This window comes from Dipodomys ordii, unplaced genomic scaffold, assembly GCF_000151885.1.
Source record: "Dipodomys ordii isolate 6190 unplaced genomic scaffold, Dord_2.0 Scaffold192, whole genome shotgun sequence".
NCBI lineage: Eukaryota > Metazoa > Chordata > Mammalia > Rodentia > Heteromyidae > Dipodomys > Dipodomys ordii.
Genome location: NW_012267408.1, coordinates 2,194,554 through 2,209,092, shown reverse-complemented (window position 1 = coordinate 2,209,092; position 14,539 = coordinate 2,194,554). Strand labels below are relative to the sequence as shown.

The 14,539-nt window shown below is 46.6% G+C and overlaps 1 protein-coding gene across 3 annotated transcripts in view; it reads right to left on the bottom strand.

Moving 5' to 3' along the window:
* Positions 1 to 10,725, bottom strand: part of Eva1a (eva-1 homolog A (C. elegans)) — a 50,941-nt gene extending 40,216 nt beyond the window's left edge. Inside the window, exons 1-2 of one of the 3 annotated variants that reach the window (XM_013034652.1) lie at positions 10,609 to 10,725; positions 10,061 to 10,307 (exon numbers count right to left, since the gene is read on the bottom strand). The gene's annotated coding sequence lies outside the window, so the exon portion shown is untranslated. Of the gene's footprint in view, positions 1 to 1,181; positions 1,203 to 10,060 lie in introns of those variants that run through there. The other 2 variants (XM_013034651.1, XM_013034653.1) reach the window with 2 other exon arrangements.
* Between the last annotated feature and the right edge of the window lie 3,814 nt (positions 10,726 to 14,539).

Below are 14,539 nucleotides of genomic sequence, written 5' to 3'. Positions count from 1 at the left end.
TTGCTGAAAAAACTTACACACACCCCGAGGCCATTTCCTGTGTGGCCTTTCTGATTGAGGACAGTGTCTCACCGAGAGTGCTCCATCCATAAAGGCTCTCTGTGAAGGTATGTGCATTTCACTGAGATGTTTCCAAGATGAGGGAAAATGCCATTTCAACCAAGGCATATTTATGAGGTTGGCAGCCAAACCCTAATTCTAGCCCTGAGCCTCAGGGTGTCAGCACCAGGAATCAAGGCAAAGCTGAACTTCTTTAAGTCATTTTAACCCTCTGTGGTATCTGCCTGTGATCTGAATAAAAGGATTCTAGACATGAACGCTTAATGATTGCCTTTGCCACTGGTAAAAATAAATTATCTCAGCTCCTGTTCGACTTGCATGCCTGCTCATGGCATTTGTATGGAAATGCTAATCTTTTTCATTATTGGAAACTTAAACTGAGCTCTGCACCAGTGGCTCAATTCTGTGATCCTGGCTACTCAGAAAGCTGAGATTTGAGTATCAATTGTGGTTCAGAGCCAGCCCAGATAGGAAAGTCCATGAAACTCTCACTTTCAATTCATCAACAACAGTAACAAAATAAAAAGCTGGGAGTGAAGCTGTGGCTCAAGTGGTAGAGCATCAGCATCTACCACCCGGTAGGGACAGCATACAGGCTCTGAGTTCAAGCCCCAGTGCCAACAAAAACAAATTAAAAAAACAAAAACACTTAGACGACAGCAGCTATACCATCCATTCACAGGGGATGGTGACCCCAGCAGATCTGTTTACACTATATTTTCCATTTCCTACAAAATAACAAGCAACTCTGTTTCCTGCCAGAAATTTGCTTTCATGCCCACCCCCTTTCCCACTGCTCAGCAGACCAGGTATCTCAAGTCTAGGTCAAAACTGGTGGCCCCTCCCAACAAACTCCAGTACGTTCCTTCCTCTTTAAGACCTATACAACCCATCGTTCTCACCTCCCTCCCATCTACGTAGTCGATGCCAGTTCCCTGTGCCGGGCATGAAACCGTAGCACTTTCTATTGTCTCAGAAACTCTTCTGAAGGCAAATTCAGTGGGTGATACACTATACATGAACCTGATAGTGTCTGGCTTCAACAAATGATAATTCGTCATTGGGCACTGTGAAAATTTCTCTGTTCCACCTATTAAAAGTTGGAGATTTGAAACACTGACCCAGCACCTCTTTAAGGATGTGCAGCTCCACACATGGCAGCATCCAGAACATGGGGTGACATATTAAAGGCCTCTGTGGAAAGGAAAATGAACATTGTGGGTCCGTGGCAGCTCTCCAGGGCGACTGTGTATAAATACAGGCCGATCTTCTCCAAACAGTGTCTCTGTCTAATCCCACTGTTGTCTCTCCCTTCTGACTGCCATTGTCAAGCTCTAGAAATAGCTGACTCTGCCTAGTATCTCTACTTCCTCAGCTTCCACTGGTTGATTAGCCACTTTTCTCTCAAACTCTCTTCCCTAAAGCTTCAAGAACTTCCTAATTTCCACAAGGATATTTCAGAGCACATGGAGTTGTACATGACCCAATGCTGTCGATCCATTCTACCTGGAAACTCCCCCTCTACTTTCCAGTGTTCCACTCCCTCCTGCTCTCTCCCAGTCACCTCCTAATGTGGTCTTCATTAAGTCATCTTCCCCAGAGCTAAAAAATGTTATACCCAAGGAACCCACATTCAAAGTAAGCTGGCACATGCCCAGATCCTGAAGTTGGGCTAAAATCCAATCATTAGCTATCACTACTATCTGTAGACCTTAGGTAGATTATTTACCACTCATGTGTCTCAGCTTACTCACTATGAAACAGGTATACCAACAGAAGTCACTCTGGTGATGGTTGTTGACGATTCATACGCATGAGTGTTTAGAACACACAGGACACACTCAGTAAGTATTATCCACTATAATTCCTCTTCTGAAACTCTATAACTCTCCTGATCAACTCATCCCCACTATGACTTCATTACCTCTTGTTAAAATTGGCCTCATCTTTAGACCTCTGTGTTGAATGTCAAACCTATGAAAACATCTGCCCACAGACACCTCTCCCTGACTAGCTTTGAGTCTTCAAACACAGCATGTCTCAAGCTGAGCTCATCACCCTCTCTGGACCTCCTCCTCTCCTTCTCCATCACTTCTCCTAATGAATTGGCCTACTATATCTTTACCTTAGTTGTCCAGGCCAAAATGCTGTAGTCATCATCACAGTCTCCTGCCCCTCCCTTACTCCCCCATCCAATCAGTCGTAAAATCATGTTGAGTTTATCGCCCAAGTATTTCTTGAATTTGTGCCCAATTCTCCAGCCCTATCACTAGTGTCTTAGTCAGAACCTCATTGTTTCTCATTTGGATGATAGCAACCCTAGTAAAACATACTGGCCACTATTAACACAATCCAATTATGGATAAAGCATTACACTAGACATTTCATCTACTTCATCATTCATAACCTGACTATTAGCCATACCATATCACCCAGGAGGGAGGAATTACAGTACTTGTTTTCAGAGAAGACAGGGTCTCAGAGAGCTTTACTGCACAGCCTAAGTTGCACACCGATGTTACAAAGCAGGGAAGTAATCTGAGGCACATTGAACTCCAAACCCCAAGCCTTCTCTACTCTCCCTACAATAGCAACCTGAATGTTCTTCTGCCATCATGTCTTCTTCTGTCTTGTCAGAGAGCACTGCCATTATTTGGATACTTGGACCCTATGTCTCCTCTGTATGGAACCCTGCAATGGCTTCCATGTCCCTCCAAAGTTAGGATTCTTCAGCAAGGCTCTCCCTGGTGTGGTTATTTTGCTTCTCTGCAAACTCACATCTCCAGCCACCTACCTAGCTTCTTTTCTTTCTTGTAAGGCAGTACTGATCTACCCAAATGGCCACCCTGGCTTCCCAAACAGCCCTTCTGCCTGTCTTCCCCTTTCTCTCTGGTCCAAAAGCCCATGTCTCACTCTCCTCATTACAAGTCCTCCTAGACCTGCCAGTTAGCTGAGTTGAAGTGTTCCTCTTCTGGGCACTCACAACCATCTGTGATTGCCTCGAGCACTGCATTTGAGTAAGATACAACTACAATCATTTGGGTGTGTTCCTCAGAATGTCAGAGATGGAAAGTTAATCTCCATAGTCACAGTGAATGGTATTTGCAGGTGGGGCCTTTGGAAGATAATTTGGATTAGATGAGGTCATGTGTGTAGGACTCATACATCTGAATTTGTGGCTTGAGAAGAAGAGGCAGAGACTCCAGCTAGCATGCATGCTCTGTCTGGACATATGACACCCTTCACCAAGTTACCATCTAACAGGAAAGCCCTAACTAGATGCCAAGCTGGGCTATTCAACTATGAACTGAATAAAATGGTTTTCTTTATAAAATACCCAGTCTGTGGTATCCTTTTGTAGCAACAGAAAAGGAAGTAAGGCAACATTCATTGGCTGGACACCTGCTGCATACCACAGCTCAAGGTAAGGCAGTGGTGTCCTAGGAAATCAACCAGACATATGCTCTGCTTCTAGAGAACTTAGAGAGAGGGATGCGTAGCAGCACACAGCATTAGTCCCTCTGATTCCTTATCTGATGTGGATCACTGAGGTCTTTTGGCAACAACAAAATAAGCTTGTTCATCTCTAGATCCCCAGGGCTAGGGTATCAGCAAATAGTGACAGTTAAGCTGAGGAAACAAACCAAGGCTACCAAGCACTCTCGGTGAGCACAAGGGGGCCCCCCCGCAGGCACATTCCTCAGTTTTACATGTGTCTTGTTGAGACCAAATATCTAAGTCATTCGTTTCCAAATGTTCATGAGGCTCTTAGGGTGAACAGCTAGAGGCTAACCATTCTTGCCCCATGAAACTCCCTGAGAAATGAAGGACCCAATGCTCCTTCCACCCACCATCTGGTTCATTGTCCAACTGCAGAACAACAGAGTCACTGTCAGAGGTTGGTCAGAGAAGAGGCCCTCAGGGTAAGGGCCTCAGGAAAGAACACATGTGCCATTACCTACCTCTTCCCTTTTGCTGCTATGGTCTGTCTTGTCCTGACAAGACAAGTGGGCAGGAGGAAAGTCAAGCAGTGCTTGAATAGGTGTCTTGAGGAAAATCAGCCTTTCCCAGCCCTCTGTAATCACAGGGCCCTACACAGGAACAAGATCCCTGAAGTCTGTCCCCTATAGAAAATGTCCTTCTGAGTGACAGGCAGGAGGGCCCAGGGCAAAGGAGAGAGGCTTCACTTAGAGCAGGTGTTTTGTAAAAACCCTTGTTTTCCTCCCAAGTTTATGATGCTGCATTTCCGCCTGCTCTGGCTTTGGAGGACAAAGTGCAGACTGTCTTGGTGATCAAGGAAGGGGCAAGAGGTGGGAGAGTCACTGAACTCCAGAGCAAAGAGTTTGCAACTACCCAGGTACAGCTGCCAACATTCAGCAGGGCAGAGGAAAAAAAGGAAAACAGGAGGAAGCAGCCATTCCCTTTTTGAAAACAGACTTTTCTAACCTTAGAGGGGGTTTGTGAGATTAATGTGTCAAAGGCGGCCAAAGCCCCTAACACAAAGCCTGGCATCCACCAAAGGAGACAACTATAGGAGCTGGTCATGAGACCATTTCTTTGGAGGAAGACAGATTGGCCCCAAAATAGGGCAGTCTTTTCCCTTCCTCTACTCGCTCACCTCTTTCTCCTTACTTCTACTCTCTCACCTCTGACTGGACTGAGTCCCTCCTTCATGTATGTCTGTGTCTGTTGTCACTGTGCTGGGTTGTCTGTCTTCTCATCTATCTCTCCATGTAGGCTATGAACATCTTGGAGGTGAGGAATTCATTCACATATGTCTCACAAAGTACTTCCATGTGCCCTGGAGGTAACTAAGAGGTGAATTAAGTGTCAATAAAGTATCTATCTGAAGGTCTGGGTTATATATGTCAGTGGTAGAGCACTTGTCTGGCACGTGCAAGGTCTTATGTCCAATCCCTAGCACAGGAGTGTAGGAGGGATCAAATCTGGGGATGATCTGTAGAAGCCCAACTGTCCAATCAGAAAGCACGTGTACCTGCCATCTATGGGAAACTCTTTGCAACAGACACCATAAAAGTCCCTCTCTGAGGAGGACAGTAAATGAGAACACAATTCTCAGAAAACATATTGGTCTTGACAGCAGCTGACCTGCTGGATTACAGGATGGTTTTTAAGTTAAAAAAAAATACCTGGGTATCAAAATTAGCCTCTCTTCCATCTTTCTGTCCACTGTTCGGTATCTCTCTCTCTCTTTCCTGTTCTCCCTCCTTACCTCACCCCCCTGCTCTAAAAGTAATTGTTCTACAACTCAGGCTCTGAGAGAGCCCTGAGCATAGTTTATCAGCCAGGGCTTTGGAAAGAAAACAAAACAACCATACATGGCCATCAAGCTTAGCTTTGTTTGGGCTGAGGCTTCTTTGCTTACAGGAGACAGTCGACGTCTCTGCCTCACCCCCACTCTTGTCCACTGTCCCCGGAGGAAACAAAGCCAGTGGAGACAGAAGGCACAGCCACCATTCAAAGATCTCAGCACACCTGAGCTATACAAGCCCTCAGCACCGTCTCCCAACAGTACTGGGACAGAAAGCGGGACTGCTGAAAAGCCTCCCCAGACTCATCTCCAAGCCTCTAGTCCTCCCCACACATCTGCCAGCCCCTTTCTTTTTTGCCTTTCTACTTCATTAAGCTCTTTCCAATCTATCATGCCCTTTGATCACCAGTCCTCACAAAGCCAGCAGGCTCTTTCCTATGTGTTAAGGCCTAGCTGAAATACCCCTTCTGATGCTTTATCCTGACTCACCTAGGTTGTGGTGGCTGGTTCCTTTAAGCAGATTTCTTATTCTAACGATCACCATCAAATGGCCTGTTCACATGTCCATCTTATGATCTGGATGACACAGGCCATTCCTTCTTCTTCTTTGTGTTCATGCTACCCAGCATATAGCTTTTCTTGCACTGGAGTTCCAAGCCAGAGGCAACTTCAAAATTCTAGCATTACTCTAGTCTGAGACCTAAGTGCCTTTGACTGCACCTAACAGAATTCACCTGAAGAACATAGTTTAAGGTCCATCCACATATATCCCCCTAAAGCCAGAAGCCAGCTGCATTAGAAATCTGCCCAGTTAAGAGGAGTCATCCACAGTGGCAGCCAACAAAGTGTGACAATAGAGGTCTGAAGACCAGGCACCAAGCCTGGTACCCCACCTTGCCACCTGAGCTGGTTTATCATATAAGCTAGGCTATAAAAGCATCAGTTTACATATAAGTGGTGCTCAAGGATCTTGAGTCTAGTTTTTATTTTAACCCAGTAAAACAGCCTGTAGGGATTTTTCAGATCAGCCAGCTGGTGACCTAGGAGATGGGATAAAGCCAGTAGATGCCTAGGGCCTGAAGAGGAAGGCTGAGCCACATGAGATCCAAAGGGTCCCAGATGGGCCAATGAACAGGAAAGTTTTCACCCTGCTCTACCCTATAAAACAGTTCTCACTGGAAGATTTCTGCCACGCTAGCCCTTGCACATACCAGGTGACATCATCCCATTGAAGTTTTAGGAACAATCTGCCAAAAGAAACAAACTCAGGGGGATTACAGCTGTGTAGTACAGCTGTAGAGGAAGCCAGAGTACACAAATGCACAGGTTGCTGTGCAAGTTAGCCTGTCCAATGGACCAAGTGGTCCAGAGACTAGCAAAGAAAGGGTTCAGCTTTCAAAGCTGGGGCTGCTCTGGGGGAAATTCCAAGATGGTGAAGTGATCAGCTGTAACCTTGTATCTGGTGTTATGCATAACTCACATGGGGAGTCAGGAACTGGTTCCAAATCGGCCTCTCTAATAACACAGATGGCCATTACATTTTTTTAACAAGTTTTACCTTTAATAGGTAAATGTTCCTCCTAATTCTTGGAGAGTAGTTGCCCTCTACATCTCATCAAGTATAAGGTGAGAGAGACAGCCAATGTCACTTATTCATCTATCCTCAGTTCACTGATTTCATCATTATTCATGTACATGATGCACAGGGCAAAAACCACATGCTCAAAAGACAAAATTGGGTTCATAAAGTTCCAATCCCTACGTCTACAACTATCTCTTCAGGCAGGAGTGTTGACTTCATCCTTCCTCCATTTCCTATCTTCCACTTCTAACACCTCTAATAAGTTCTAGCCATGACAAGATACACTGATGCTTCATTTAGTATCAAGGTTAGTGGTGCTGACCCAGTACTGTGACTCAGACCCAGCCCAACATCCTTCTGTGGCTGTAGGTGAGTCAAGGATTAAAGGACACAAGAATTGTAAAGATAAAAGCACCATCTTACATCACAGGTATAGCACAAGTGAAAAACTCAGTGGATTTAGGTTTTCATTAATGTACTCCATAAACAAATCAGTTCACCTTTGCTGGGCACTCAATATATGCCCAGCACCGGACTAAGTCCTTTACCTGCATAGTGTAAAGTTCTGGTATTCAGATGTCTATGTGAATGCTGGCCCTGTGAACCAATGAGCTGTATGTCTTTAAGCAAACTGTTCAGCCTCTATGTGATTCTTACTATGGCAAAAAGGACAATACCACAGCTATCTTTAAAGAGACATTATAGATTAAGCAAAAGAAACCTCACAATTTGCTAAGGTGGAATCATATGATAACATAAGTCAAACAATTATTTTCCCATTAGTTTGTCACACTCATGGGTCTGTAGAGAAGGCAAACTATTTTCTTTATATTCTATCACTAGGACTTTGAGAGACTGAGTCTCCTTGCTCAAGGTCACAGAAGTAATAAGTGCCAAAGCTGGGATTTGAGAGCTTTAGCCAGCATTGTGAGCACAGCAATATGAAGACTTCTAGACATGCAGAGACCACTGTAGAGATGAACAAGGGGTCTTTACAAGATGCAGTAAATAATACAAGTGAGTTAGTGAAAAAAGAAATGTGCACAGCTTGGACAGGAAGAAACAACAGAGCTGTCTAGGAACTGAAAAATCTTTCATCCCAAAAGGGTCTACAGTCCTAAACTCTAAAGAATGATGGGGGTATTTGCCAACCGAGGAGGAGAAAGGGTATTCCTAGAAGTAAGGACCGAGCATACCAAAAAAGCAGTGAGTTAGGATAGGACAAGAACCCAGAGAAAATGGCAGAAGGGAGGCTGCGCAGGTGAGTTGGGGCTGAGCCAATGCGGAACAGGTCACAGGTCAGTTTTGTTGTGTAAAGACTATTTCCCACACTTAAACATGCAGAGAAGAAGCTACTTTTTTGAGGGTAGGGGGGCAGTGGGAATTGGTCACAGGACTTGAACTCTGGGCCTGGGAGCTGTCCCTGAGCTCTTAAGCTCAAGGCCAGTGCTCTACCACTTGAGTCACAGCGCCACTTCCAGAGGTTACTTTTTAATGCTTATAAACCTGTGGATCCTTGTCCCTTCTTTTAGCAATGGGAAGACCAACAAGGGGTTGAAGCTTAGTTGCAGTATGACCCATTGTGGATTTAGCTACAGAATTCTGGCTCTAGGGCAGGGGCTCACATGAGGCCAGAGCTTGGTATAAGTAGAGCAGAGCAAAGGATAGAGAAATAATGACACTGATTACAAGGCACTAAATTAAGCCAAAGTTTCTAAGCACTATTAACAAAACTGCCTTGGGCAAAGCTGGGCTTCCAATGGGGGATGTTTAACAGCATCCCTGGTGTCTCTTTCCGACAGAACAGCCTCCTTCCCCACTTCTTTGGTGACCAAAAAATGACTCCAAAAAATGTCTGGATGTAGGGAGCAAAACCAAGCCCCATTGTTGATTTAAACTTTAAATCTAAACTCTACTTGTAATTTAAACTATACCATTCCTGGCCATTAAACTTCCTTTCAGGCAGGAGAGACCCAAGGCAGCTCTGTGTGTCAGAAGTGGGGAGCTGATGACTGACTAGAGGGGAAACGCACTTCAGTGTCGGCTACTTAACCGAAAAGACAGTAGACACTAGTACATAGTTTGGATTTGAGTTTGGATTTGAGTAGAATCCATTTGCTATTTAAAAAAAAAAAGCCTTCCCTGTGGTATAAGCAGGAGGTGCTGGCAAGTTCTTGCTCGAAGTGAATGTAAGAAACCCAGTGAAGGACTGGATTTGCACGGTGCGGTCAGCTGGGATCCAAATCCTGCCTGAACCCTTTCCAAACTGTGTGGCCCTGAGCACTTAGTAATCTCTTCATGTTTTATTTTGTCCTGTTGTAAAATGGGGATAGGAGTCTCTACTCACAGACTTGATGTGGAAGCTTAGGTGCTTAGTAAGAAGCAAACTGACTGGCTAGCGCAATGTGGTAGGTCTTCCTCTCCGAGCTACCTCTTTCTCCTTACCTCCATGCCAGTGAGGTGATCGAGTTCGAGGTCTTCCGCACTCCCACCCCAGTCTTTGGGACCCCTCAGGTGAGCCATGTGGGAGCTGACTGCGCCCCTCTCCGTGAACAAAGTGTCCCATCGCGGCTTTAGGGGGCGCCAACAGCTTTGCCATTCCCTAATCCACAGATTTCAGGGTGTTGGGGGTCGCCAAATGGGCACAGAATGCTTAGAGCCTCCAAAACGAGCCAGGTAAATAGTTGAACGAGGGCCAGGAACGTTTGGGGCAGATGAGCTCCTGGCCCGAGGTCAAAGCCAGACACTGGCGCAGACCGGTCGGCTCAGCCTCGTGCCTGGAGGCGTCCAGCCTTGGGAAGGACCTACTCCAGACACCAGGCTGCGGAGGCCCCAGTCTAAGTTGTCTGATCCAATGAAGGCAGCTTATGGAAAGGAGGAAGCAGAAAAGAAAATAAGAGGAAATGGAAGTATTTTTTAAAAAAAATAAAGAAGAAGGAAAGAAAGAAAAGAAAAAGGAAACCCTGCGCGATTTCCCTGGGGAAATCCAGCCTACACCTGGGCAGAGGTTCAAGAACAAAGCGGCGGCCTCAGGTCAGAAGTGGCCTGGGTGACTCCAAAGGGACCCGGGCGGTGGGGAGTCGGGGAGACGACATGGAAAGCCGGGTGCTCTGCGCCCTGGGCGCGCGCTCTGGGGCGCTGCTTACCTTCGCCGGGACCGCCGAGCGCGCACTTCCGGGGGCTGCGCTCCGGGCGCACGCACGGGGCCGAGCCGGGGAACCCGGAGCCGATCCCCCACGGGACGACTTGACAAAGTGCTGATCGCGAGTTTCCAAGTTGGCACCGACGCCTCGGAGAGAAATCCCAGCGGCCTTGCCGGGGTCAGGACTGAACTGGGGGACGCGGGGTCCCGGCCTTGGCGTTCACGGGCGATCGCGCCGAATCCCCGAAACGCTAGTGGAATCCGAATGAGTGGGAAGAAAAGGTTGTCTCATTTCCTTTGGCCTTCCCCTCTCCTCCACCCTCTTCGGCTCCGGACCTGCCCTCCCTCTCTCCCGCCCCCTTCCCCAGCCCCTGTGGGCGCCTACAAGATGCGAAACCTGAACGGCTGCCTGCCGCGCGCTGCCCCTCCCTCTGCTCCAAGTTAGTTCACGCTCCCAGCTCCAGCCCGCCTCCCCGCGCTTCTGACTGTCCCCGGGGCCTGGAGGGTCCCGCTTCGGTCGTCCCGCACTGGGTCCTGGACCTCCAGCCTTACCCCCTATCGCGAGGATCCCACATTGAAAATCAGACCTCCCAGCCCCAGCCAGCATCCATCCTCTCATTCCTGCCCTGTCCTCTGCTTTGAGCCTGTATTAAAACACTCGCCCAGACAGGAAATAACCACTTACTTTGTTAAAAGTTTGATCGACTTTTTTCCCCCCTCCGGTGAAAAGTTTAAAGGCTGATGCATAATCTCGATGGAATGTACATTTTTATCGGAGAGGAGCTGCAGTCTTTGTTTGGCCTTCCTCCCTTGGGTTTGAGGTTTTTTGTTTGTTAAATTCAACAAGTGTTTATGGAGTGTCTGAGAGGCGCTGGGCTGGGTGCTGGACATGCTGAAATCAACTAGGGCATTCTGTTCCAAGACAGTCATCACCAGCAATTAGTGCAGGCCGAACGGGGGTCCAGAGATGCAGGGGTCTCTAAGACCAGCCAAAGAGTGGAAGAGCCATCTGTGGAATGAGCGCAGCCTCGCCAGAGGCAGGAAGAATGAGAAAACCCCATCAGGAGGCAGCCTAGTAGATGGCAGAGACAGGGTGAAGAGTGATGGTAGGAGCAAGTAAGGGTCCCATCACACTGACAGCCCAACAGGAAACTGTAGGCGCTGCCTGCAGGGATAGGATGGAATCCTTGTACAAGAGGGGATTACCACGGATGCCTGCCTAGGGTAGAGATGAGGAAGTACAGGGAAAAGATTTCCCCCAGGCTTCTGGCTAGAGTAACTTGTGATCCGAATCACACTGCACCTGGCAGTGTGGTTCCAGGACTGGCAATACTCATACCACACAGGAGCTTATTAGAAATGGAGATTCTCTCCACCCTCCCTTGGCCTGCTGAATCCAAATCTGTACTCTAACAAAATGCAAATTACTGTTTGGGACTGTGGCTCTCCACAACACTGACCATATGTTACACTAATTCTATTAGGCTATGAATCCCAGACTGTATGTTAAAAACACCTGGGAGTCTTTATAAACCAGTAGGAGGTCCTAACCTCATCCCTCCCCCACCAAATACTTCCTTAATTGAAAGAGTCACCACACCATCTAACCACTACCAAGGCTGAGAACCACTGTTTTGGACTTATCCAAGAGTTACTTCATTTAGCCATGAGCTAAAAGAATAACACTCACATATGAAAACAGACTCTCATCCAGTGGTAGCTGGTCTGGTAGAAAGTGACTTTGTTTCCAAAAACACACCAAGGAACCAGGTCCTAGCCTCCAAGAGCCCATAGGTTACTATCTATTTGAACTTGGGCAAGTGTTCCTCACTCAGGCAGACAGCAATTTTCCTATCTGTACAAAGAACACACACTTGACTGACTCTGATTCCCACACCCCACCTGCAAGTGCTCTCAGCACTCCCTTGAACCGGCCAGCTGTATCAGCAGGCAGTTCTGAGGTTTCCTGATGTAATGTAGTATGTGTGGCTGCCTGGAACACAGCATGCATGGATTCCACAGATCACAGGTTTGTATGTAGAGCACAGGGCCACACACATAGCTGGTGCTCAGTAAATGTTTGGAGAATGGAATACAACGCAGTTGCCAATAGGTGAGCATAGATGTTCCCATGAGACCACTTTACCCACCATTGTTTCTTAGTGACTATTTGGCCCTAATCCAGAGCCTATTCATTTGCATCTCAGTTTGGAGAAAGGATATAAGATGCACTGTGACCCAGTCAAGCTTTGGATGTTAACCAATCATGACTACTACCAAATGACAACATACATTGAACAATTAGAACATGTCAATCATTAAGTTACTTATCAGTATTACCTCATTTCATTAAAACACAGCAGAGACTGTTAGATTCCTGCTCTTCCATGGCTTTTAGGAATCATGGACGGAAGTGGCGCTGTAGCCCAAGTGGTAGAGCGCTCGCCTTGAGCTGAAGAGCTGAGGGACAGCGCCCAGGCCCAGAGTTCAAGCCCCACGACCGACAAAAAAAAGGAATCATGGATATGGAGGGAGTAAAGTTGCCATCTAGAGCAGCAGGATATAGGCACATGCATTGCTAAGTAAAGAACCCCACTGGGGGTTCCTGTTGGTCAGCCTCCATCCTTGCATGGAGATGAAACTTGAGGGAAGTAAGTGGTCCAGATTCTGCGGAAATAATCATCAGAGGATCTGTAGGTTATGTCTTTGTCTAGCATATACAGGCTCTGGGTTCTTTCCTTACTAGCACTGCAAGAAAACAAACAAAAGGTAACAGCACAGCCTTGTAATCCCATCACTTAGGAAACTGAGGCAAAATGATGGTGAGTTTGCGAACAGCCTGAGTTATACAGCGAGACCTTGTGTCAATAAATAAATAAATAATAAGACTCCTGAGTGTGCTAGTCACTTCATGGTAGTATGGGTGTACATATGTGTGCCTGCATGAACTGCCTTTAATGAGAGCCTTAGCTGACAAGCCTGTGCCAGTCCTGTTCATGCCTTTTTCTTCAGTACTACTGATCTTTATTTTGTAAGTCTGAAAATTGAAGCTACATGAGGGGAAGATCCATTTATACCTGAAGGCCAGATTTCTTCCTTTTTTCTTTTCTTTGTTCGATCATGGGGCTTGAACTCTGGACCTGGGCTCTGTCCCTCAGCTCTTCAGCTCAAGGCTAGTGCTCTACCACTTGAACCACAGCACCACTTCCAGTTTTCTGAGTGGTTTATTGGAGATAGGAGTCTCATGGGCCTTCCTGCCTGGACTGGCTTTGAACGATGATCCTCAGATCTCAGCCTCCTGAGTAGCTAGGATTATAGGTGTGAGCCACCACCGGCACCCGGCTAAGGCCAGATTTCTTAAGTGGTTCACTCTCCAGCCATGTTGCCTGCATCTACCACCAGCCCTGCCTACGTCCCTCCATGAAGAGAGAATTCTCATTTCACAGTTTATTCACTAGATATGATTCCAAGTCATCAGAACTCTTTAGGCCTAATTTTTTTTTCAAATAAATCATCCTTGATTGCACTTTTTAAGATATTAGGTGGTGGTATGATACTCCATAGCCCAACAGGAGAGTAGAGTAGACAACCCATAGACTGTTAAGGGACATTGATTTACACAGAGATGAGAGTCCAGCTGGGCACTTGTGGCTCACACCTAGCTACTCAGGAAGGTAAGATCTGAGGATTGTGGTTCAAAGCCAGCCTGGGAAGTAAAGGCCATGAGACTCCTATCTCCAATTAATCACCAGAAAATTGAAAGAGGAGTTGTGGCTCAGAGTGGTAGACCACTAGTCATAAGTGAAAGAGCCCAGCACAGTACCCAGGCCCTGAATTCAAGTCCCACAATCCACAATGAGGGGAAGGGAGAGATTCAGGCTGTGATCTGGGGCTGTCGGTGTGAGAAGCTTTTCTGATATGGACAAGTGACTCCAGCAGATGGGGCTTCCCTGTGGAGTGCAAAGATCATGGATAACCTTGTTGCACACTAAACTGAGCCCAGGGAATGTTCTCATCACAGAGTGAACTCCAGGCCAGAGAAACTGAGCCATTGAGCCACAATCTCCAAAGGAAGACTTTTAGAAAATAACCATAAAAAACTCCTTTGCCAGTATATAATGTGTGCAGTCAGTACGACACTCACTTTTATAGGAAATGCAGATAAAACCCGGAGCCTTAAATTTAGTCCTTCTCCCAGACTGAAGAGTAGTGATCTGCATTCTCTTGGGTCAATTCACAGATAGGAAGTTAAAAACAATAAGGAGCTCAATCTACAAATGAACATCAAAATCACAGCCCTCCCCGACCCCCAATCCCTGGGCTTGATTCTGCCTTGGGTGAGTAAATCATCCCCACATAGTGAAGGGTAGGAAGTCTGGTTCCAGCCTAGGAAAGTACAAATGATTGAAACCAGAATCAGTGCTTCTACTATGGCACTGCTATTTACAAGAAGCCTTCAAACTTCCAGCTCTTATTAATTCCA